Source organism: Falco peregrinus, chromosome 19 (genome assembly GCF_023634155.1).
Source record: "Falco peregrinus isolate bFalPer1 chromosome 19, bFalPer1.pri, whole genome shotgun sequence".
NCBI lineage: Eukaryota > Metazoa > Chordata > Aves > Falconiformes > Falconidae > Falco > Falco peregrinus.
The window spans coordinates 949,904-971,785 of record NC_073740.1 but is presented as its reverse complement, the minus strand read 5'-3'; the positions used below and the strand labels follow the sequence as shown (position 1 = coordinate 971,785).

At 48.9% G+C, this 21,882-nt stretch overlaps 1 protein-coding gene across 10 annotated transcripts in view; it reads right to left on the bottom strand.

The window, feature by feature from the left end:
* The window catches only part of LOC101913823 (cyclic AMP-dependent transcription factor ATF-7), a 69,722-nt gene that overhangs the window by 24,271 nt on the left and 23,569 nt on the right, over positions 1–21,882 (bottom strand). For 2 of the 10 annotated variants that reach the window (XM_055792042.1, XM_055792041.1), the window contains exon 3: positions 8,060–8,320. The exons of the other annotated variants lie outside the window; for them this stretch is intronic. The gene's annotated coding sequence lies outside the window, so the exon portion shown is untranslated. The remainder of the gene's footprint in view (positions 1–8,059; positions 8,321–21,882) is intronic. 10 annotated transcript variants of the gene reach the window in all.

The window sequence follows — 21,882 nt, the reverse complement described above, 5'->3', positions numbered from 1 at the left end:
ACATCAGGCTGATTTCTAGAAAAAGCTGCTGCTGTAGCAAAGGATTTCTGCCCTTTTCCCCTTCCTTTTTTCTCTCTCTTTAAACCATCCAACAAACAAGCCAACCCAAAGCCACCTGTTTCTGTGAATTAGTTCAAGCGTGACACCCTGGGTTCCCTCGCTCTTTCCAATGCTTATTTATGACTCATTTTTTTTATCGAGCAAATCTGCGTTTTCCAGGCTGGAAGCCACCACGGCGCCTTCCCAGGAGCCGTGCAGCAAGGGGGGGGCACACGTTAGCAGAGGCAAGGGACCGCACTGCCAAGACAACGGCTGCATCCACGTATGTCCCATCCATCTTCCCCCTCGGTGCAGTAACAAGTGTATTATGCATAGCGTCCTTCAAACACGTCGTATCAGAAGGTGCTTTTGATGCTGACTCGTAACTGGGGCTCAAATTAAAAGAAATTAGAGCTGGTGGGTCTTAACATGCTTGCAGGGAGAAAAGCAAAGAGGCTTTTGCCCATCTAACTCGAGGCACACACGCTCCGGCTTTCCCAGCCACCCCTCCCCAATCTGGTCCGCAACCTTAAATAAAATTTCTCAACAGTTTTGCTAAAGATACATGTGTTCTGGGTTTCTTTCTTCCCCGCAGCTTCCGAAACCCTCAGCTCTGCTCCAGCCCAAATGTGACTCATTCCCAAACAGCATTACAAATCTTGGCGACGCCAAAATGCCACCGAACAAAGGAGAAGCGAGCGAACCACCGCCGTTCTCCGAGGGAGACAAAATTTGCGGCGGCGTTTTGCATCGCACCATAAAGTGCTCGTGGAAGGGGGGACCGGGGAGAAAGGGTGGGCACCGACTGACACTTTGTCATGTTTCTGGCCCAAAACCACCCTGGCTTTTAATGTACTCTGCTGCCAACTCCGCTCGCCCCTTGCGATGCAGTGACAAGCCGTTAGTGGAGGAAAATAGGTGGGTTACGGTAAGCGGAGAAAAATAAATCAAGTTTTTTTTGTGAGGACAGAGGAGCAGCCGGTTTCAGATGAATATTTAGCAGGCAAGTGGCTGCTGCTCCAGTGGTGTCTCAAAATACTAAACATGCAGAGACAGAGAGAAAAAAAGGAAAAGGAAGAAAATTCCCCAATTCTCCGACTCAGTTTTGTACTAAAGAAATGGGAGATTTTTAGGTCAATGAGGGAAGTAGCAAGAAGATGAGGTGGAGAATGGGGTCACACTTCTCTCCCCCCTCACCCTCTCCCCACCAGCCCTGGCTCCACGAGGGGCACGTTTCAGCCCAGCCTTGGCACCACTGAATTTATTTTAATCTTTCATTTTGCTCCATTTCAGGATTTTTTTTTTTTTTTTTTACTTTTTTTTTCTAGGGCACTTTTCCTGCTTTCGGTGTGCGTTACAGCTCTATTTAACATCTTTATGTGGTCTCACTAGCTTGGGAGCTCTCTCTTTCTCTGCACAGAAATGCTCACAGACACAATATATCTTTCTACATACATTTCCAAACGCCGAAACCTAGAGGCTGAGTCTGGCACTTCAGTTCTAAATCATGTCATTTTACACAGAGAAGAAAAGCAGGGGGGGAAGAAAGGGGGAAGAGTAGGGAAAAAAAAATGGAATGAGTTAAAGCCACAGCACTGGCTTTAATATTTAATCTCCTTCCATCAGCAGCTGACATACAGCAGTGTTATTTCAGCCTGCTATTTTGCGGGTGTCTGAATTAAGAAGATGTAGGCTGTAAACTCTTTGGGGCGAGGGATGGGCACTGGGATAACGCTGCTGCCTCCGCGCTGCAAATCAGCCCCAAAACCAGCAGCGACCCTTCGTGCCGCAGCGGCGAAGGGCTGCGTAAAAATAAAGAGTTTAAACAGCACGCACAGCCCCAATTTCTGCCTTTCTCTCCCCTCAGGATGACCCTACAGCTGCCTTAGTGCAGGGGACGGAGCACATGGGTGACATTTGGGATTTGGGTAAACATGGGGCTGGGTTTATTTACCCCAGAGACTGTCAGAGCTTTTTGGAGAAAACAGATTTGAGGCAGACTAAGGCTGGCCAGTCTGCATTCTTTACTCAACAGGCTGTGACAGCTCGATGAATAAATATGCTCATTTAAGAATCTTTATTTGATAGGACACAATACTTCCAGCTGGACCAACGCACCATCTCCATTAGGAGCAAGAGCCAGAGAATAAAAGCAGTAGGCTGAAGCCTGGATCTTTAGTCAGAAGGAGATTTTTTCCAACAGTTTAATAAGCACAACATGAGAAACAAGGGGTTGCTCAGGGCTTTTCCTTGCTTCTGTAAAGCCTACAACTGCACTCGATGCAAAAGGAGGATCAGGCAAGTGCTGAACCCACCGTATCCAACACTCCAGCCATGCAGGAGCCCAGGTGCTTGCTGGCTCTCCCAGCAGCTCCAGCACACAAGCTGCACGGCTATTTTTTAACTTTGACAGTAATTTTCAGAGACCATAAACACTGGCTGCACACCGTGCCAGTCACTAGCCAAAATTCGGCTTTAATATAGACTGGGTGTAGGTTGCCCCAGCACAAACTGTTCCAGGGGTGCACACTTGCAAAAAGGAGACTTTACCTTGCTGAAAGCACAAGCTCTGGTACAGCCTCACCAGACCTGAAAGGAGTGAGGAGCCAAACCTGCCTCCATCAGGCTCCTCACACGGCTGAATTAATAAGCTGTCATTAATAAAGGGAAGCCAAAACGCTGCTCCAGCCCCAACTCCAGCACAGCGATGTGTTACTCTGCCCACGGACACCACGGTACTGCCGTGACATGGTTGAAACACCTGGATACCAGGGGAAACAAAAGAAAACAGCACGTGTCTTGCAACTGCAGTGCGGGAGGTAAATGACTGCACTAAGTGCTCCAGCATGGATAAGCTGAGCTTTGAAAGAAGCCACCGCAAGGTTTCACTTCCAAAGCCCGTCCAGCTGCTGCGCTGCCCTACAGCAAGCGATTGTGGTGCGATCAGCCCGGGGCGAGGGGGCTAAGGGAATGTCCGGGGGTTTGCCTGGCTCTCCTGAGCTGAGTGGTACCAACCTCCTTCGTTTGGGGACCTCCCAGCAGGCAGGGCACCCACACCAGCTGGGAGGCAGTGGCGTGCAGAAGGCAAGGCCAACGGCACGAGGAGATGCCGGACCTCCTGCACGCATCCCAGCCCACCCAGTGTCCGACACAGCGCATCCTCCTTGTGCTTCCCAGCTGCGGCAGACCCGCTGCCTACGCCCCATCCATACATCTCACCGTGACAGGGCTCAGATGGATTTCTAGCCACGTGGCAGGCTGGATAGATATTCCCCGTTCACTCGGCACAACTGCAGAGGTAACTAATGCAGGGTCACGGATGCCCCCAAGGGCTGGGTGCCCAAAGGTTAGCTGTTACGGCTGTGAGTGATGTGACCCCCTAGTTCTGGCGCAGATCTGGGCTCCATCTCACCCATTTCCCATCTGAGCAATGACAACGATAATTCCCTCCCTTGCAGAGAGGCTGTAAGGATTAATTCACTAATGTGCATAAAGTGCCCAGATACTGGAGTGATTCATAGATTTTAAAGGCCGGGGGGACCATTACAATTATCTGCCTGGGACCACGTGAATCCCCAGATGGGCCCATTTCCATAGGAAAGGAGGTGTCATGAGATGACTAGGAGGTAACACCGCAAAGACTTGTTGGTTTGAAAGAATGCAACAATAGCATGGCTACGTTGTCTTATTTCTACACTTAGGAGAGACAGCACACAAGTATTTTGGACCCAGTTCCTCTCAGAGGGCTCCCCATAAGGCAGTGCTCACCAGGCCAGGTTTCAGAAGAGCTCAGAACCTAGCGGCTCCCACCAGAAAGCTCATGACTACATTTTTGAAAGCAGCCAAGGCATCAAGTCCATGCAGCTCGAAGGTGGCCGCAGCAGCTCTGGTTACTGAGCGCTTCTGGAAAGCTGGTTTTGGTGGCAGCGTGCTTCTGCTAGAGGAGGGAAGAGACAGCACCTCCCGGAGCCTGAGCAAGGAGAAACGAGAAGAAAAGTGAAGGTTTACGAGTGATCAGCTCCAGAACAAATAAAAAACCAAACCCAGATGATGTATTTCACATATAGGTATTCAAAGAGAGCTCTGCCGCTCCCGCTGTTGCACAAAGCATTTGGCAGCAGGGGGAGCGGCTGCTTGGTGGGCTGCGAGCGCAGCTCAGGCTTTATACACAGAACGCCCCTGAGCCAAGGTCATTTCACCCCACTCGGTGCAGGGGAGAAAAGAAAACCTGAAAGAGGGCTGAGAGGTAATCTCCACGGCCGCATCAGCCAGGGGATGTCAGCTCAGCATCCGCGTCAGGGCTCTGCTTTGTCGCTGCCGCAGCGGGGCCATTTCTTGCATTGCAGCAGGATGCTCGTCTGCAAAATGTTTGGGCATTAAGTGACCAGTGCCCCTCCCAAGTCACAGGCAGCAGGAAAAGCTTATTTCTGCTCGCTCAAGTCCTGTGACAATCAGAAAGGCCACAGCCAGCTCAATCACCTCGGAAAGGAGCAGGCTTGGATGCATTTTGTGCAGTGTCCCCCTGCAGCTTCCCCCCCTCACCCCCCTCTGCACTAAAACTGCATCAAGATTAAACCTTGAAATGTTATTTTTGGCTCAGGCAACTCCAGGGACCCATGTGGCTATGCCTTTTACTTTAAAAATCTGCTTACATCCTGCCCTGTGATTAATTCACGTTCCTTTCCTTATTTAAAAAAAAAAGAAAGAATAAGAATAATAATCAGAAACTCCAGCCTATTCACAGGCAGCACTGGGTGCTGCTGTCAGCAAGCCACGTCCGAACAGCAAAAATGCCCTTTAACAAACACTTTCTTTGGGATGAACATTGTGCAAACCACAAAAACCTGGCTTTTTTCCTTTTTTTCTCTCTTAGAGAGAACCATCTGCCTGCAGATTTTGGTTTTCTGCAGGACCGTGTGTTTTGCTGCTGAGCTAGCTGTCACGGATAGGAGCTGTGCAGCAGCATCTTCCCTGTGTCATGCAAACCGCCCTCCCAATGCAGATGGCTCCGAGACCCACTTCTCCAGTCACCAGCAAGCAAAGGGAGAGCGACAGCAAGGTGAAGGTGCCAATGCATGACACAGGCCACTTCGCCTTCCCTGAGACCAGCACCTGGGAGGTGACAGGCATCCTACGCTTTTCATAAGGCAGTGATGACGAGGCTGGAGGGAGCAGATCTTTATGGGCACTTTGGTATTTGGCTCCTACCAAACCACTGGCAATTAGTGCCAAGAAACTCCGGTTGCTCCACAAACTTCCCTGCAATTTAAACAAAGAGTTAAGCAGGTTCTGGAGCCCCTCCCATCCCATTCCTCCTTGGCCAGAAGGGCAGAGCATTTAACTCGGAGTAGGTAAATAATTTAATTTACATTTCTATAGCTTCACTTATCCCAGAGGGCTTCTCATACACATGCCCCTCCACTGAAATGCAGGTGTTTCAGCAGGGGGGAAGGCAGCAACCATCTGGCCTACAGCACACCGTGTAGCAGTGAGGAGGCCAAGGACACACGGGGCAAGCTCTTTAATAAATTCTGTATTCAAGTTCACTTTTCTTTATTTTTAAATTTTAATAAAGTCTCATATGGTAGACACAGCCTCTCCTTCATCTCCAGCACACCCGAGCTGAGCATCAGCACACCTGGGTGCAAACAAAATCAACCAGCAACCCTCCGGAGCAGCCAGCAGCCACCCTGCTCAGCCAGGAAGGCATTTATCCCAGCGGGATCTAATCTGGGTTGGACACTGGGCACTTCAGCTATCAAGCCCAAGCCTCCAGCTACCAAGGGATTTCTCTGCAGCACACCAAAGGACCACAAGCCAACCTCCTCCTCTCCTTTTTTAAAAAGCAGGTGGTTGAGGTTGCTTTATGGAGCAGCCCCTCTTTTTGCCCAAAGTATACCCGGTCCCACAGACAAGGAGCCCTCAGCACCTTGTAGGCACAGCTCCTCCGGGATGGCCGCTGCAATTACAGCCAAAACCCTGGGATGCAAACATAAGCTGGGAAGATCAGGCTCCTACATCTCCAATGGGTCTACACTAGGTGAGAGCAGGCAAGATTTTCTAAGGCACTGATACCCTCCTCTCCTGCTCGAGTGATGCTTGAGGGGGACGGACACCTCGAGGAGTCAGTCCCGAGCTCCCCATCCGTGGCCACGGGCTGCTCCGTGCCGCTGGCAGGTCCCTGCAGCCAGGCACAGCCAAGGGATGCGGGGACCTACCCAGCCGAGGGATTCGGGGACCTGCCCACAGCCACACAAAGCTGGCAGCGCTCAGCCAGAACCTGGAAATGCAATCATTATTTACTTCCACACGGTGGAGCATTTTTAGCCTTGTTTCGGTAGAAGTGAAGGTTATTAAAATACATGTATTAATTACCGCTGCCACATAACTTAAGAGGAGAGGCACAGCGGTAATTAACGGAGGTGAGCGAGGGGGTGGAGTTGCAGAGCGTCAGCGACTCCACAGCTTGTGCCTATGGATACGCGCCTGCCCCATGGGAACCCCCAGATAGCTCCAGTGTGGATGTGAATCATTATTACGTTCCCGGCTCGAATCCCAGCAGCACCACAGGTTTTCAGTGTGACCTTGGGCAAGCCATCAATTTTTCCCCTACCTACCAGACAGAGCAAATAAAAAGGGAAAAGGCACCATACTTCACGAGGGTGTTAGGAGAGGAAGCCGACCGCGCATGCAAGCACCAGGAGCCATGCGAGAAGCACTGCAGGAAAAAAAAAAAAATATTAACAAAGGCTATTACAGCTGTTTCCCTGACTGTATTTCAAGCGCGGGCGTTCAGTGATTCATTAGGAGCTCAGCATCTCTTCCCATCACAAGAGCCGGGGAGTAGAGAGCAAGAACAGGGGCAGAGGCAAGGTGGTGGGCAGGGAGCTCGGGCTAAGTGAAATTCCTGCTTTGCCCTACCGCAGCGAGCTGCTCAGGCTGAGCACTTTAGGAAGTTATGTGGCATTGCAGGAGGAAAAAGGTGAATTATGCAGCCGCGCTGTCGTGTTATTTGTGGGGCCTGCCCTCACGCAATGCAAAGAACGAACTGTGAGGCCGTGGAGCTCTACCTGGTGTGGTAGAGAAGAGAGGGTAAAAAAAAAAAAAAAAAAAAAAAAAAAAAGGACAAAAAAAAAAGGACAAAAAAAAAATTCCCCCCACCAAAGGCTTCAGATCTACCACTGAAACCCAATCTGTGCTCCTGCCTTTCCCTGCAAGCCTCTGCTGTTTACCAAATGAGTCACCCTTCCTGCCTTGAACGCTCCAGAGCTCCTGAATGAATAATCTGGGAGCAAAGACTCTTTCTCGGCAAACAAACAGCATCGGCAGCAAGCCCCGTGCAATGCATGCATGCCAGAGATAATTTATAGAGTGAAAAGAAAAGAGTAACAGGAAACTCCTTCTCTGCATACCCCGAGAAACAAGAATGTATGTGTAAAAATAATTAAATGTGAACTGGAGTCGATTAATTTGTCTACAGGGCTGAGGATTTGTGCTTTGGGAGGCTGCACCGGGATCTTAAAAAGTCTCTGGACAGTGGCCAAGTCTGTCAATACCGCACGGGCCTGGAGAGGCTTTGGCAGCAGGTGCCGGCGCACATGCAGCTCCAGCAGTGCCGTGGTACAAGCCGCTCTGGCTCCCTGCTCCCTGCCAAGCCATACATCGCAGTCGAGTGCTCGGCCTCGGTGCAAATGCAGCCCTTAAGCCCAGGGTGACAACGGGGGGGTCTTGCAGCCTGAACGTCCCCTGCACCTGGCGGGGACACTGCGATGCTCCCCCAGCAAAGCAGCGCTATCCATGCCAGGCAGGCGAGCTTCACAATGTAGGCACGGGGAAAGCGAGCGGTTCGAGCCAGCAGAACTCAGCCAAAGCCAGGACTCTGCTTTCCCTCGGATCTCGAGATACCCAGCGCAGCTGTGTCGGAGCAAGGGTCTGCAGTCGGGTCCTGAAGCAGCAGGACAGCGCTGCGGGGAGGATGTGCCCACGCGTGGGACGGCGATACCTCCCTTTTTGTACTTACCCTGGGGTGAGCGTAAGAGAAAGCTGTGCTGGGAAAGCAGGACTCCAGCAGCAGACTCTGCTCCAAACAGCTGGTCCCTCAACTCCAATCCAACCCCCTTACGGTCATTTCGAAAGCAAATTCTCAAGGGCCAAGGCAGCAGAGGTTAAATTTGGTTTCATCCGAGAGGTTTGGTGGTTGTCCTCTCGGAAGATGCCTTGCACCAGGCTAACACGATCCTCTCTGCTGCACTATTGTTTCAGGGCTACGAGAAAGCTGATCCTAAAAAAAAAAAAAAAAAGTTCGCTCCAATGGAAAAAGCACTCATTGTGCCAGTATGCTGCAGCTTGAAAAAGTCAACGTGACTCAGCCTTGACCTTTGAACAACACTACAATTAGAAAAAGGATGCCATGGTCCCCATTCAGTTTTTTTACGCATTATAAGGTTGATTTCCTTCAATTCATTAGCGATATTGGGTATGCACCCACCCATTCACGGTGTGCGAGCCTCTCCTTACAGGCTTTATTGCCTGAAAAACAGGGTGGGTTTTGTGGACCTGTGCAAGGACCTCGCTTGGGGAAGCTCCAACAGCAACAGCCTGGAGAGGACATCACATTAAATGAAGGCAGAATTCCAGTGGCTTGGAGGCTTGGGGTGTTTCCTCTTTAACGTTGGCATTTGCTAGATCGAGGGAACAAGCTCTAAAGAAGCACAGACCCACGTAACTGGTGCACAGGCACGACTTAAACGCACTCATGCACTCTAAAAATGGGGAGGGTCATTACTGAGAGCGGTAGACGGGATATCATCAAGTGGAGAGGGACAAAATGCAGGAGGCAAATTTAGATTTATGGATCCTCGGCCACCTTGGAGAAGCGACTGGGGCATTTTGGAAATAAGCTGTAGAAATAGGAAGGGTCTGGCCCCCTTCGTGCTGAGGGGTACGAGCGCTCTGCAGAACTCAGTGGTGATCCTTTGCCCAGCTCCCATTTCCACACCTCCCAGCGCAGGATGTGAAAAGGGAGTCCAAGGAATTCACCAAACCCCTGCAGCAACTCCCGCAGGGGCAAAGCCACTCCTGCCCTTGCACCCCTTCCCATCCATCCTCATTTACAGACCTCCCAGATCTCATCCTAGGGCATGATTTCCCCCCATGACTAACCCCATCCTGCAGCTCCTTTGTTTATATTTCAAGGAGCCCTTACAGCAAACAGCTTTCTGGCAACGATCGCATCAATTGCCACATAAGAAAATGCATCCCCTCTTTGTGTCCCCCCTTTCTCCCAGGATTTTGGCCAAACTGCAGAGCCCCTTTATGCCTTTTCTACCCTGCTTTCCAGACACGGACACAAAACTAAGTCCTGTATTTTATAAAGGACCATGATAGCCCATGATAAGTTGTCAGATGTCAGCGCACCATGGTAATTAAGCTTTTAAAAGGAGAAAGGCACCAGTAGGGAAAAAAAAATTCCGGGCGTTTGACTATTTTTGCCTCTTGGAAGAGCCACCTGTTTTATCGTAACAGGTAGATTTATGGGCATATTAACGCGGCGCTGCTGCTCCCACCCTGATGAGGTTCTCAGTGACCCTCTTCTCTCTCGAGATTTATGATTTCTCAGAGCAGACTGCTGCAGAGGGGTCCAACTCCAAGCTCTTTTCCCGACTCCATCCTGTACCCAGAGTGCTGGGAGATCTCCTGCACCAAGGATCCTGATCCTTCCCCGCCCCCCCCCCCCCCAGATCATCTGCAGGCATTATGCAACTGCACCGGCTTTCAAAAGGTGCCAAGTTTTCCCCAGCAAGTCAGGTCAGGTTTATGGGGAAGCAAGTCTCCTCGCTCTTCTCACGTTCGTTTCCAAACGCCTCGCAACGCCTGCCATTATAGGAGCTCACGACAGGGAGGTTTTAGCCGTCTACACAACAGGATTAGGTTCAAGGAGTGCATTAACACGCTCCCAGCTCTCTGGCACTTGCCTGCGTACTTAGTGACCCGACAAAATCCCCAGCAAAAGCCCTTCTGCCGCTGAAGCGGACTCCCCAGCTGCAATTCGCACCAGCCCAGAGCTCTCGCTCGTTTCTAATTGCCTCCTCAGCCGCTCCTAGCTAATGGTAAACCCCTCTAACATCACTTTCCACCTGCAGCCCTTAATAAAAATTAAGTGGATAAACTCTTAAGTGCAAGAAAAATCAGACGAGATAGAGCCAAGCATAACGCAAGCAGCTTTCCCATAAGCTTTCCCCCACGTTGTTTGATCTACGGCTCTCCCCCCAGCCCCAGCGGTGCTCCCAGCCTCGCAAGCAGCAATTGCCCCTGCTGAGGTGCCAACTGGGTGATGATTCAGCGATGTAGAAATATACAGCTGAGGTCACCAAAATCGCTTTACTCGCATCCTTAGGGTCTTAACAATTTTTCCGCCTACGTTATGGGCTGCAGATAATAAAATTTCACACGCAGTCAAAGCAAAATGCATTTAATTTTCTTCTAAAGCTTACAAATGTTTGAGGTTTATAGCAAACATCACACAAGCCTCTTAAAAGGGAGACGAGTTAACACAGCAATCACAAATTGGTTTTAATACCTAAAATGCATGCAGGAAACACCTCCCCCAGCCACAGAAACAAAAGCTTGGATTAATACCCCAGCGAGTAGGTGAATTAGCAGATTTTACAAGTGCAGAAGCCAGAATTAAGATGTTGACAGCGATGCTGTGCACTGAAGAGCTCGCACCTGTACCTCCGGCACTGCAAGTATCTGCTAACACATCGCACAGTGACTTTGCAGATGTCTGGGGCAGTAGAAGAAGTGGGGAAGGCAGGAGTCTCGCAACAAGAAAAGCAAAGCAAAGAGCCAGCAAGATACACACAAGCCAGACATCAGTGGAGTGATCTGCTCCTTACTTTTAAGTCTAGCTTGGACTGCTTAAAATCCGCTCCTTTGAATATTTATTCTTATAAATGAGCTTTTTTTGAGACCAAACAGCTCATCTCCCTGTCTGAAGCCCACATTAAGGGGATTTAAGTAGATAAACGTGACAGGTGATGCTTTGAATTCCTGCCCATTATTCTAGTGACCATAAAGCCCTCCCTGTCTATCCCCCAAAATAAACACCTCTTCTCTGCCTAAAAGCAGAGACTGACACAGCTACACAAGGCACATCCACTATTAATAAATAACCTGAAGAAGTTAAAGATTTTTGGCTTCTTAACTGCCCCAAAGACAGACTGATTCAACATTTTACAAGAACTTCATTTTATGAAATGGTTTAATTTAGCAGGCTTTACTGCTGAGATTAATTTATAGCTTGTTTTGCACTGCTGCAAAACTCTCCCACCCCATCCCCTATACACACACAATTCTTTATTGTCTAGATGTTTACTCTCAGGGGGAATTTTAGGACTTTAATGTTTTTATTGTTTTAATCCGGCATATAAAAAAATTATTTGAGCAAAACAGCTGGTACAAGTGCTTGGAAAGTGGTAGTGCAGCTTCTCAGCTTGCATCATTAAGCAGGTGTTAAATAAACAGGATGCCACGCTCCTCCCGAGATTTACCATGGCAGGAGATTTGCAGGGGATCTTTCAAGAACGGCAGGGATGTTACGGAGCTGACAGCTCAGCTCTCTCCTGCATGGACCTTTGCTTTTCTGCCAACACACCCAGGACCTGCTTTAGCCTAAATTTGTCCAGACAGTACCACCAACCCAGGGAAGGGGTGAACCGTGGCAAAGAAACAAAAAAAATCCCCATGTGCTACCTCTTGTACACAAAGGGGGCTTCTGCAGCTCGGCCACGTGCCCCGTTCTTTACGCACTGAGAAGAAAAAGCCCTAAAGGTACTTTTTTTTTTCTGACACACACATGCCAGTCCTTTGTGCAGCTACGGCACCGCAACCCCCCCAGCGGCAGGATAACGCAGCGTTTGCCCAGCGAATCCATCGGTCCTCTACAAACCTCATGTTTCCTCCCATGTCAAAAGCACTACTAGAAATAAACATATTTACGGTGAGCTTTAACACCTCAACCCAAGAACTGACTCTTTAAGGAAGGTTCTCGTGCAAAGCAGCGACCACCAAGGGGAGAGAAGTGTTAGCCAAAAACCCCTAAAGCACAAAAAAACCCCAGCATGACTAGAAATCCCTTCTACACACAGCTCCACGTTCTAGAGATTTCATGTGCGATTTGAGAATGAAAGGACCTGAGATATTACAGCTTAAAGGTTTTTTCCCACCCTGCTCTCCAGCAATGAGATGCTGGGGGAGGGTGATTCCCACCAAGTATGTAAGGACACGGCATCTCCTGTTCACCCACGCTCCGGCATCACCGCCACCGCCCAGGAGAGCTGCATGGACCACCCGACGGCCCGCTGTGCACCAGCAGCCGTGCCGGCCTGGCTGCCAGAGGGGCGGAGCGGCCTCCACCATCCAACAATGCCCGGCGAGCATCCCTGGGAGAATAAAAGAGGATTTTAGCTGCCTTTCCAATTGCCGAGAGCCCTCTCTGGCTGCCTACTCGTGTCCTTGCAAAGCTCAGTTGCATCTGGGATTAGAGAACAGAGCAGAGGAAGCAGGCTTATGGAAAAAAAAATCCCCTGGTTATTTAGATATTGAAATAAAACCAAGTCACAGGCTTGTTGGCTACTAGTAACTCTGCCCAGGGCCTAAGGAGCTGAAGGAAAACACACCTGCCTTTCTCCTTACGACCAAAAGCAGCCCCCTCAGCATTGTTTTTGCTGGGGAAGGAGATGGAAGTCCCAGAACAAGTCCCCGCTACTTGGGTTTTTGTCCTTAAGCAGCAACTTGGCTGAATTTTATGCAAGAAATCTGCAGAAAATCCTGCAAACTCACATACCTTCGTGAAAATTAAACGTATACGCAACAGCATGATAACAGGGTCTTTGTCAAAGCCACAGGCTGCATCCGCACTTGGGAAATAAATTATCTGTTTGTGCAGTAAAATACAAAGCATTTGTAATTTTCTCAGGCATTTAGCAGACAGGTAGCAAGCAAGGCTTTGAACAACTACAACAAAAAAAAAAACACCAACAAACCCACAAAACCAAACAGTCATGTCTTCAAAAGACCGTTTGTAACATAAGGAAATATTTTACTGGCCAAGAAAAAACCCCAGAGCTCAAAAGAGGCAGGAAGAATTCAATCCTGAGTGTACGACTGGCTTTGATTGCACCTTAAGATGTCTTTCTTGTTTCCAGCCAACCTGCCTCCCTCCCAGCCCTCCAAACCCAGTGCCCTATTTCTCATTTGCTTTACGAGGGACAGTGGCTGCCACACAGCACGGATGAAAAACAGGTTTTGCAGTTCTCGAGATAAGATCATATGAGGTTAAACTCACATGCCACGGTCAACATGGCAACACTCGCAGGTTTGCATTCGGCTGCAGGAGCATGCAGCCACTGGCAGCTTTCTGCTCCTATTAAGCTCAAGACCACAAGCTTGCTTTTAGATGAGTCTAATTTCAAGTTAATAAAAGAGCCTGGCTCAATTTATGGCTTCGTGCTAGCAGCACACGCAGTTTGCATTTCTGATACAGAGCAAGAGCTTTAGGTAAGGACTGGGCTGAGATTAGTTCATTCAAAGCAGAAACTCCACGGTTGTGAAACCCCCTTAAATCAAAAAGAGAAGAAACCATTCCCTGCAAGTACACGGCCATGTTCCTTTGTGGGTATTTTTGCAGCCCTGATCACATTCCCAAGAAAGGGGAAACCCTCCCTCCTCCTTCCCCTCCACTGCAGAAAGTGGAAACCGTCCCATCATCTGGGAAAAGCGAGGATATGGCTCAGTAAGAAACAAAACAAAACAGAAATTTAAATCATTAAAGAACCCCAGCAGCACCTGAGAGCCTCCAGGCCTGGGTGGGCTTTGCCAGCCTGCAGGCAGCACAACCGACTGGCGCTGCAGGTGGGAGATGGGCAGGGGGCTCTTGTGCTGCCAGGGGAGGCGAGAACAGCGAGAAGGTCTCTGCAGCAGCAAGCCCAGAGGAGAGCGTGCCCATCAGCGGGCACCCTGCAAAACCCGTGTCCCCCCTGCACCTTTCGAGGCCCCTGTTCAAGCAGGGGGTGCCCTCCTACACCGATGTCCAGAGCAAGGACTGCTGCTGACTTTCCTTCCCGCTGCCCCAGCACGGGCCATCAAATGGCCCCAGTAAAGGGCGACTGGTGGCCAGGATACGTTTGTGCTTAGGTAAATATAAATGTAGATACACATATATGACTATTTATATAGGAACACATCTTGGCGTGCGCCCTGTCTCTACACGTATATGTATTTATAGTTGCTGAGTCTGCAAACCACCCATCAAAAAGCAGATGGCTTAACAGTCCATCTTTCCCTGGAAATCAGGCTCGATGCCCCGCGGCGCTACTCGGTGCCCTTCCTCTGAAATGAGGAAGGTTAAACGAAGTTTTAAGCGGCTCTGAAGAAAAGCGTGCCGCTGCCGCCGAGCTCTCAGCCCCCACCTCACTGGCAGGAGGGGCTCCCTTTGCACAGGGGACCAGCAACGCACCGTCCCCAGCGCCACAGCTCCATGGTAGGTGCATTTCTGATGTGATTTGTGACCGCTTGAAGAATCCTTTGGGACAAGAGGTGCTCCAAAAGGGCAATTAGATCCATTACTGGCCATTCTATTGCCACATGAAATAGGTTTACTAGTTGTGTGCCGCCTCATATACTCCATTTTTACGCCAAAATGAACAAGTATGCTAATGAAGCGATTGGAGAGCGTGCCTGAAACGGCGGCGGTGGACAGTGAGCTGACGCTTTGCAGCACGGCTCATCCTCTGATAATGTTTTCTTTGACAGGACCTGCATTAAAGCCAGCTTGTGCATATTTTAAGGCATTATTAGGTATTCTGCAGCCTCGGCACAGCATCTCTGAGATGATAGAGGGGAAAACCATGCAGCTATTTCTTCATTTTAATTGCTGCAGCAGCCAATATGGCTAAGAAATCCTAATGAGGGCTTGTTCTAGAACAGCCATTCACCAAAACAGAAATGTAAAAGCTATTGCCAAACCTCACTGCATCTCCAGAGCAAGAAACCAAAGTCACAGCCCCATTGTTTCTGAGAAAATCCAAACTGGAAAGGAACTAACATGAGTTGAAACGTACCTCCTCTACATACACGTTAAACCAATTTGTGCTAGTAAGCAATTACTTCACAGAAAAACCCACCCCCACAGATACATTTAATCAACCAGATCTGGGAGGTTTCTAGTGAAAAATGCAACAGAGACTGATCGAGCATGTCCACTGCCGCTTCCAGAGACCTTTTGCCAGTCAAACCCCAGCGCTGCACGCACAGCACACACAGGAGGACACTGCAACAGCCCAAAATGTCTATTGTCACTTCCAGATAAATTTTGCTTCAATGCCTGCCCTTTAGAACAAACAGCCCCCCCCCCCGAATGGCCTTGGGGTGGACATCCCAGTTTGTGGCCATCCCCGAATAGAAGGGAAAAGCTGCTCTTACACACCCAGCCCTTCACGCGTGGCTGCGGAAGGGAGAGCAACTCCTGCGGCTTCCACGAGGAAGGAGAGGGAGGGCAAGCAACAGCGCCTGCACATACAAGCGTGCTTGTAGCATCGCAGAGTTTGACCTACAAACATTCCCAACTTCCAGGTTACATTGCTTTCTACTTAGTGCCATTTTTTTAAAAAGAAAAAAAAAGTATACAAAACATATCACCCCAACAGATTAAAGCGACTACTTCAGAGGTCTCTGCATCCTGCTGTCAGCATCCCCGATAACAAAGGCTGAGCTGAGAAGGTACGCAGCAGCAGGGGTAAAAGCAGGGAGCTTATTCAACTGCAAAAGGGAGAGCAGAAAGCAAGAAAAGCAGCAGGAAAATGGAGAGGACACCATGCAGTAACTGGTGCTCTCCCGCTGCCAGTTCCACTTTCAAGCCAGCGCAGGAACCGGGTGTTGCAACAGCCCCTGCATCTGTGGCACTGCCGCAGCCATCCAGGGGCTATTTTTAAACAGCAGCACTTCACGTGAGGAAGGGGGGGGGAAAGAAGGGCAGCGAAATAGAGGAATTAGTGAGTCCAGGCAAGGGGGCAGGGATGAAAACCAAGCCCCACACTGGGTGGGGTGTGACAGCTGTGCAGCACCATCCTGCCCCATGGCACGAGGCCATTGCACCAGCGCCAGTAGAACGGGCAGCGGGAGGAGAGCAGAGCATCCCTCTGGGAGCGGGGAGAAGCCCGAGCAAAGCCCCTGCAAAAGAAAAGCCTTTTCTTTTGCTGGCAAGGACAGCTCTCCAAGCTGCTGCGCTGCAGCGTGAGCGGCTTCCAGATTCATCACGGCCAAACCGGCTGCTCAGTCCCCAGCTTTCCAAAGTGCCCCGAAAGGCTGTCAGCATGTGCTGAGAACACCAAAGCAGCCATCGCGCTAAAAGCACAACTCCTAATTAATACCTAATCAGCCAGAGGGGATGCAAACATGTTTGCCTGCAAAGAATGAACCACCGGAGTTTCACGTTATTAAAAGTTGAGTCCTTGGCAGAGGCTTACGTGGCAGTTTCTTCCCAGCACCGCAGGATTTGTGCGGAGGTCCAGTGAGCCCTTTGGCATCCAGGCTCTTATTTAGAAATGGGGAATTTGGAAAGCTGTCCAGACCCATTTCCATTTGACAGACAAGTGTCTGTGTCGGTTCAGCACTGCACGCGTGCTTCAAATGCAAAGCAGAGCTGGCATTCGCAGAACTGGCAATGAATCCCAGCCATAGGAATGATAAAGATTTTAACTTACAGGAAATGCTGCTATTAAATAATATTTAAGTCTTAATTATATTTTAAAACAGCCATTTTATAAAAAAAGAAGTTCTATTATAGTGCTTTTGTAGTTAAAGGTCTGTCAACATTTCCATTTTAAACCTTCATTTCTAGGGGGTTTATAATTTGGTCATAAAAATTCATTCTAGGCTGGAACTTGGCATACAGGGGCTCAGCCTAGGAGCAATATTTTTTATTATCCAATTTGGTTTAAATTGGTTTGGCCATTTTTAAGTTATAGGAGTGTAAAAAATAAACGTTTACTGGTTTCAGATGCCTTCTCAAGCTTATTATTATTCAAAATTAGCTTTCCCCTCCCCACCTCCAAAAATACCTTCAGCAAGAGGTGGGAGATATCATTTTACTCTGCTGACAATACATGAGTTACAATTCAAATTAATTCACTTCTTTTGATGCTAACAACCTAAAGAGTTACTATAACCAACCACTACTTTTACGCAGACCCATTACATACTGTAAACGCTTGGAGATTTGTGTAGCATCTGCCATTTTGTGCTTGACGTACAATGTACAGGTACTGCAGCTGTAAAGGCCTTAATTTGAAATAAATAATTAACTCTGGAAACCTGCATTCCTGGAAAATAATAGAAGACCTTTAACCAAGATGTTTCTCTGTAGAATTTTATTTCAGCTGTGGCAGCTTCAAATAAAAAGCTGCAGATGTGAAGCAAGCAGGCGTATACAGCTAGGAATTCCTTGCCACAGAGCTTCAGACGTTTCCTTCAATTTAAAAAACAGGAGAGAAACTCTAGTTTATGGCTCAGCTCTTCAAATCATTTGGGTGCAGTAGGGACACAACACATACGTGACTTTGCATGCTAACTACAGACAAGGGGTATCTGTGCCCAAGCATAACAAAAAGCTCCAAGAAGGATTTTATTCGCACTCCATCGTTAACATCCACAGTTTTTCCTTTTAGTATTTGGCTGGTGTAGAGGGGGGCGTCAGCCGTGGCTCAACCCCAGTGGGGAGCAAGCCTTTTGGGCACACAGGGGAAGTCTCAGTGGCCCAGGGCCACCTGCAAGGGCTTGCAGGTGGATGGGATCTGCCTCCCGTGTGATCCAGCCCTTGGCCTCAGTCCCCCAGTGACACACCGCACCCAGCCCCACGGCATCCTGGTGCCCAGGTCACCTGGGGGCCCCTGGAGCCGAGACCCCGATGTCAGCTGTGCCACGTAACCCTGGCAGGGGCCGCTGCATGTCCTGCTCCTGGCTCGCCGCTCTCACCAGCCCTGTCCAGGGTGACAGACACTACCCACCCTGCTCCACAGAAGCCATTCTCCCGATTAATGAGGCTCAGATTTCCAAAGACATAACGGTTCCTACCTCATTAAATCAGTGGGTGTTAGGAGCCTGAATTCTTTAGGAAAAACACCCTGTGCCAGCATCCAAGTCCAGTCCCACTCAGTTCCTGTGCCAGGACAGTAACAATTTCTACTGGAGGACAGGGTGTCATAACTCTGCTTAATAACCATTTAAATTCCTGTTTACTCTAACAGCAGGTAGCCAATTGGGCTGAAGTTTCTCAAAGATTCAATTTTAACTCTGAACTTCTTAGGCAGTTTGTCTGGCTTCCCTTCATAAGCTGCAGGAACAAAGTCTCAAGAGGCAGACCCTAAAGAGGCTGTTAAATCAACACACAAGTATTCCTTTCTGTACACGCTCATACTGAAACCGAACACATTCATGTCCTGCGCACGCGTGGTCCCAGCCAGGGTTGGCAGGGAGCTCCAGCAGGGCTGAGACATCCCTTTGGATTTTCTCACACGAGTAGAGGCGGCTCCTGGCACCTTTGAGACGGGGAATGTTTTCTTACCTTTTGCTTTATGCAGTAACTGGAAGGAGAGAAGGACGGTAACAAAGCAAACCTTTGAAATTATAGCATGAGAAAGATGCTTTGTTGTAAAGCAAATGGGCATGGGCACTTTCTTCTCGTTACCTCTGGGCTGCTCTACAACACCTACCTACTTGCTTCACTGTATTATTCTGCCTCTTAATCACAATGGCTCGTCTTGAACAATCTGTTTCCACAAAGGGCATTCAGTCACAGACAGAACTGCAGAGACAGGGACAAGACTCATTCCTCGCACTGGTGGAGCTAGTCCCTACCTGAAACCGGGATGAAGATAAACTGTACAAATCGTAGCTCAGGCTGCCGACAGGGTAGCTCCAGGGCTGGAAATCCCAAGGCAGACCTCCGAGCGGCCAAGGCATTATGCACATCCTGGGCCACCTGAAAGTTTGAACCGTGACAAGGAGAGCTCGCCGCTTCTTGGAAAGAGACTAGGGCCATTTTTTCCTCTCTACACCAGCACTCATATAAAAGGAATAATCTATATTCGTTTGGATTATACAAGCTACAAAACACACCTTAGCTTCAGTTCCACATTTAACCAATCGCAGAAGCCATTTGTTGCCTCGTATATTACAAAGCAATAGAGATTTAAGGGATAATGGTCATGGCGGCAGAGTATACAAAGCAATAAACTGCTTTTGAGGTTGGTTAAATGCCAAGTGATGCTGAGGCCTCAATGCCATAAACATTATTTCTATTATATGACAAGATAAGAGGATACAATAAACCACAAAGAAGAAAAATCATTTTCTGGCCTCGTGAAAGTTCTGGGCTTCGCGTTTCTTGGACACTGCACGAGCATCACCTCAGTGGCATGGGTTTAAGGGGAATAAATTGTTAAATTAAGGGTGGGTTTAAAAAGCAAACGATTGTTTGAGGAAATGGCCTGTATAACTGTAGCACTGGAATTAGGACCTGAGTGATGATTTGTGTCACTTTTTATAAAAGTGAAACGGCATGGAGTGGGGAGGCAGGGGCTCAGGAAAGTCTTGCTCCCAGTAGAATATATTCGGTATTATGGCCCCTCCATTAGTTTGGGCAACAGGAGCGGACCAAACAGTTTTATTAATAAAGATGTTCCTCCATCATGACACTTCATAAAGCCTCAAGCATCCAGCACTCCCAAAGCCTTCAGGAGAGGAGCAGAAGAGGCACGACTGCCGGGGAGGCACATCTGTCTCCCCACCAGCCTGCATTTCACGCTGCCAGCTCGCCTGCCCACATCAGCCACCAGGCACCCCGGGAAGGGTTTAACACCATTTTAGAAGGGAGGATACAGAGCCAGACAGAGAGCGACTTCCCTCTGCCACCACCAGCTCATGGTCATGAAGCAGCACTGGAGCATCCAAAGCTCCCACCTTCCTTCCAGACCTTTGCTCTAGATGCCTTAGACAGGATGGCCGAAGTTTTAATTATCTTGTGTTAATGAGTCAGAGCTGTCTCATTATACAGACTTAGTTAATACCTTTCAACTTTAATGGCAATGCTCAAGTTTACAGCCAACACTTGGTTGCGCTAAGGCCACCTTTCATCACTCAGTATGTTTTAAATGGGATTAGAAGATTTTAATAATGATTAGCAGCACACACCACCCCCAGATTAGTTTCACTTAACAGATTCAACTAAAGCCTTACTTGAGGCATTGCTCTACATCCCCTGCAGACATTTCGGAGGCAGGGGCTTGCCTCTGCCTCCCTCCTCACCTCCACAGTGGCACAGGGGGGCCCGTCCCCGTGGCAGAATAGCTCTTCTCCATCTACGCAGAGAGGGCCGGGGAGAGGGGCTCGGGGAAAAACATGTCACCTGTCCTCTTAGAGAAGAAACCAGATAAATGACCTTGAGAAGAATCTTTTTTAAAAGCAGTATATGCAGCACATTTAGAAGTCAGCTGTGTCACAGCAGACTCACTGTTGGGAAGCGATCACATACAGAATCCAAAAATAACAACCATTAAAGACCTAGCAACCAAAACATGTTTACATACCCACTGGAAGTCCACTAGCTGCAATGATATGGGGGGTACAGCAAGATCTGCTCATCTATTTTCGGTGGCCGCTCCCTCTTGCCCCTCCTCGCTTCCCTGAAAAGTAAGCTTTACAGCCTTTTTCTACATAGAAGCAGTGAAGGAAAAGGAGGAAAGAAGGGCATACAGCATAAAAAAAACGGGGCTGGTACCAGCTACAGAGGGAAAGCAGCAGCTAATGGTTCAAAGAAATTACACTGGGAAGCAAAATATTTTTTTTTTTCCTTTAAAGGGGGAAAATCACCACTGACTTTGCAGTAATTCTCTCCAGTCTCCTGTTCAAATTAATTTGGCTCTGCTCTCCCTTCTCCCGCGACCTCCTATGCTACTGCGTGTCTCAGCCGAGCATTTGCAAGAGGCAGATCACTAATTTTAGCCAGCAGAAAAGGACTGGGTGATTTGTCCCCACACCTGCTGGCCCACCTGACAGTAAAATCCAGAAGCCCATCCCAATTTACTCAGGACCAAAGCAGCCAGTTCCCATGGGAGCAGCCCACCAAAACCAGAGCGCACCCCTCCAACAGGAGTATCCAAAAGAACTGGAATATGCAGGGATAAAAACTTGCTAATGGATTGGGCACAGGATCAGAGGTTTATAAACAAGAGAAAGGAACAGAGGCTGGAGCCACAGCAGCAAAAGGATAAATCCCAATATCCTGGCGTTATCCCAAAACCACTGACCCTGATAACCCAAGAGGCTCAACAGCCACCGACATCCTCCCACTCAAGCGGCTTTTTTCCTAAGCAAAATGCACCCAAAGGTCTTAAAAGAATGAGGCGGGGGGGGGGAAGGCTTAATCCTGCAAGGAAGTCTCCCTCTGCAGTGCCAGCCACAGTCTGGCTGGCTTTTGAGCTGGGGAAAAAAGAAAAAAAGTTTCCCGTGCTGTAAGCAATACAGCACTGCTTGAGAGTGCATTTGTGTGCCTGGGTGAAAAAAACACAATTACCCCCCGGAAAGCTCAAACCTCTGGATCACACAGACTCTGATGGGATCCATAGGCACTGAGCGCCTGTGGAAAGGTCAGGATGTCTCTGTACCAGAACACACTGAGCTGATGCCTCCCTTCTTGCCCCCTATGTTTGAAGACAGGGGTCTCGATCTTTAGGAATGAGGGAATGAACCAAGATAGGTTCACACGAAGAAGCCATTTCTGATGGG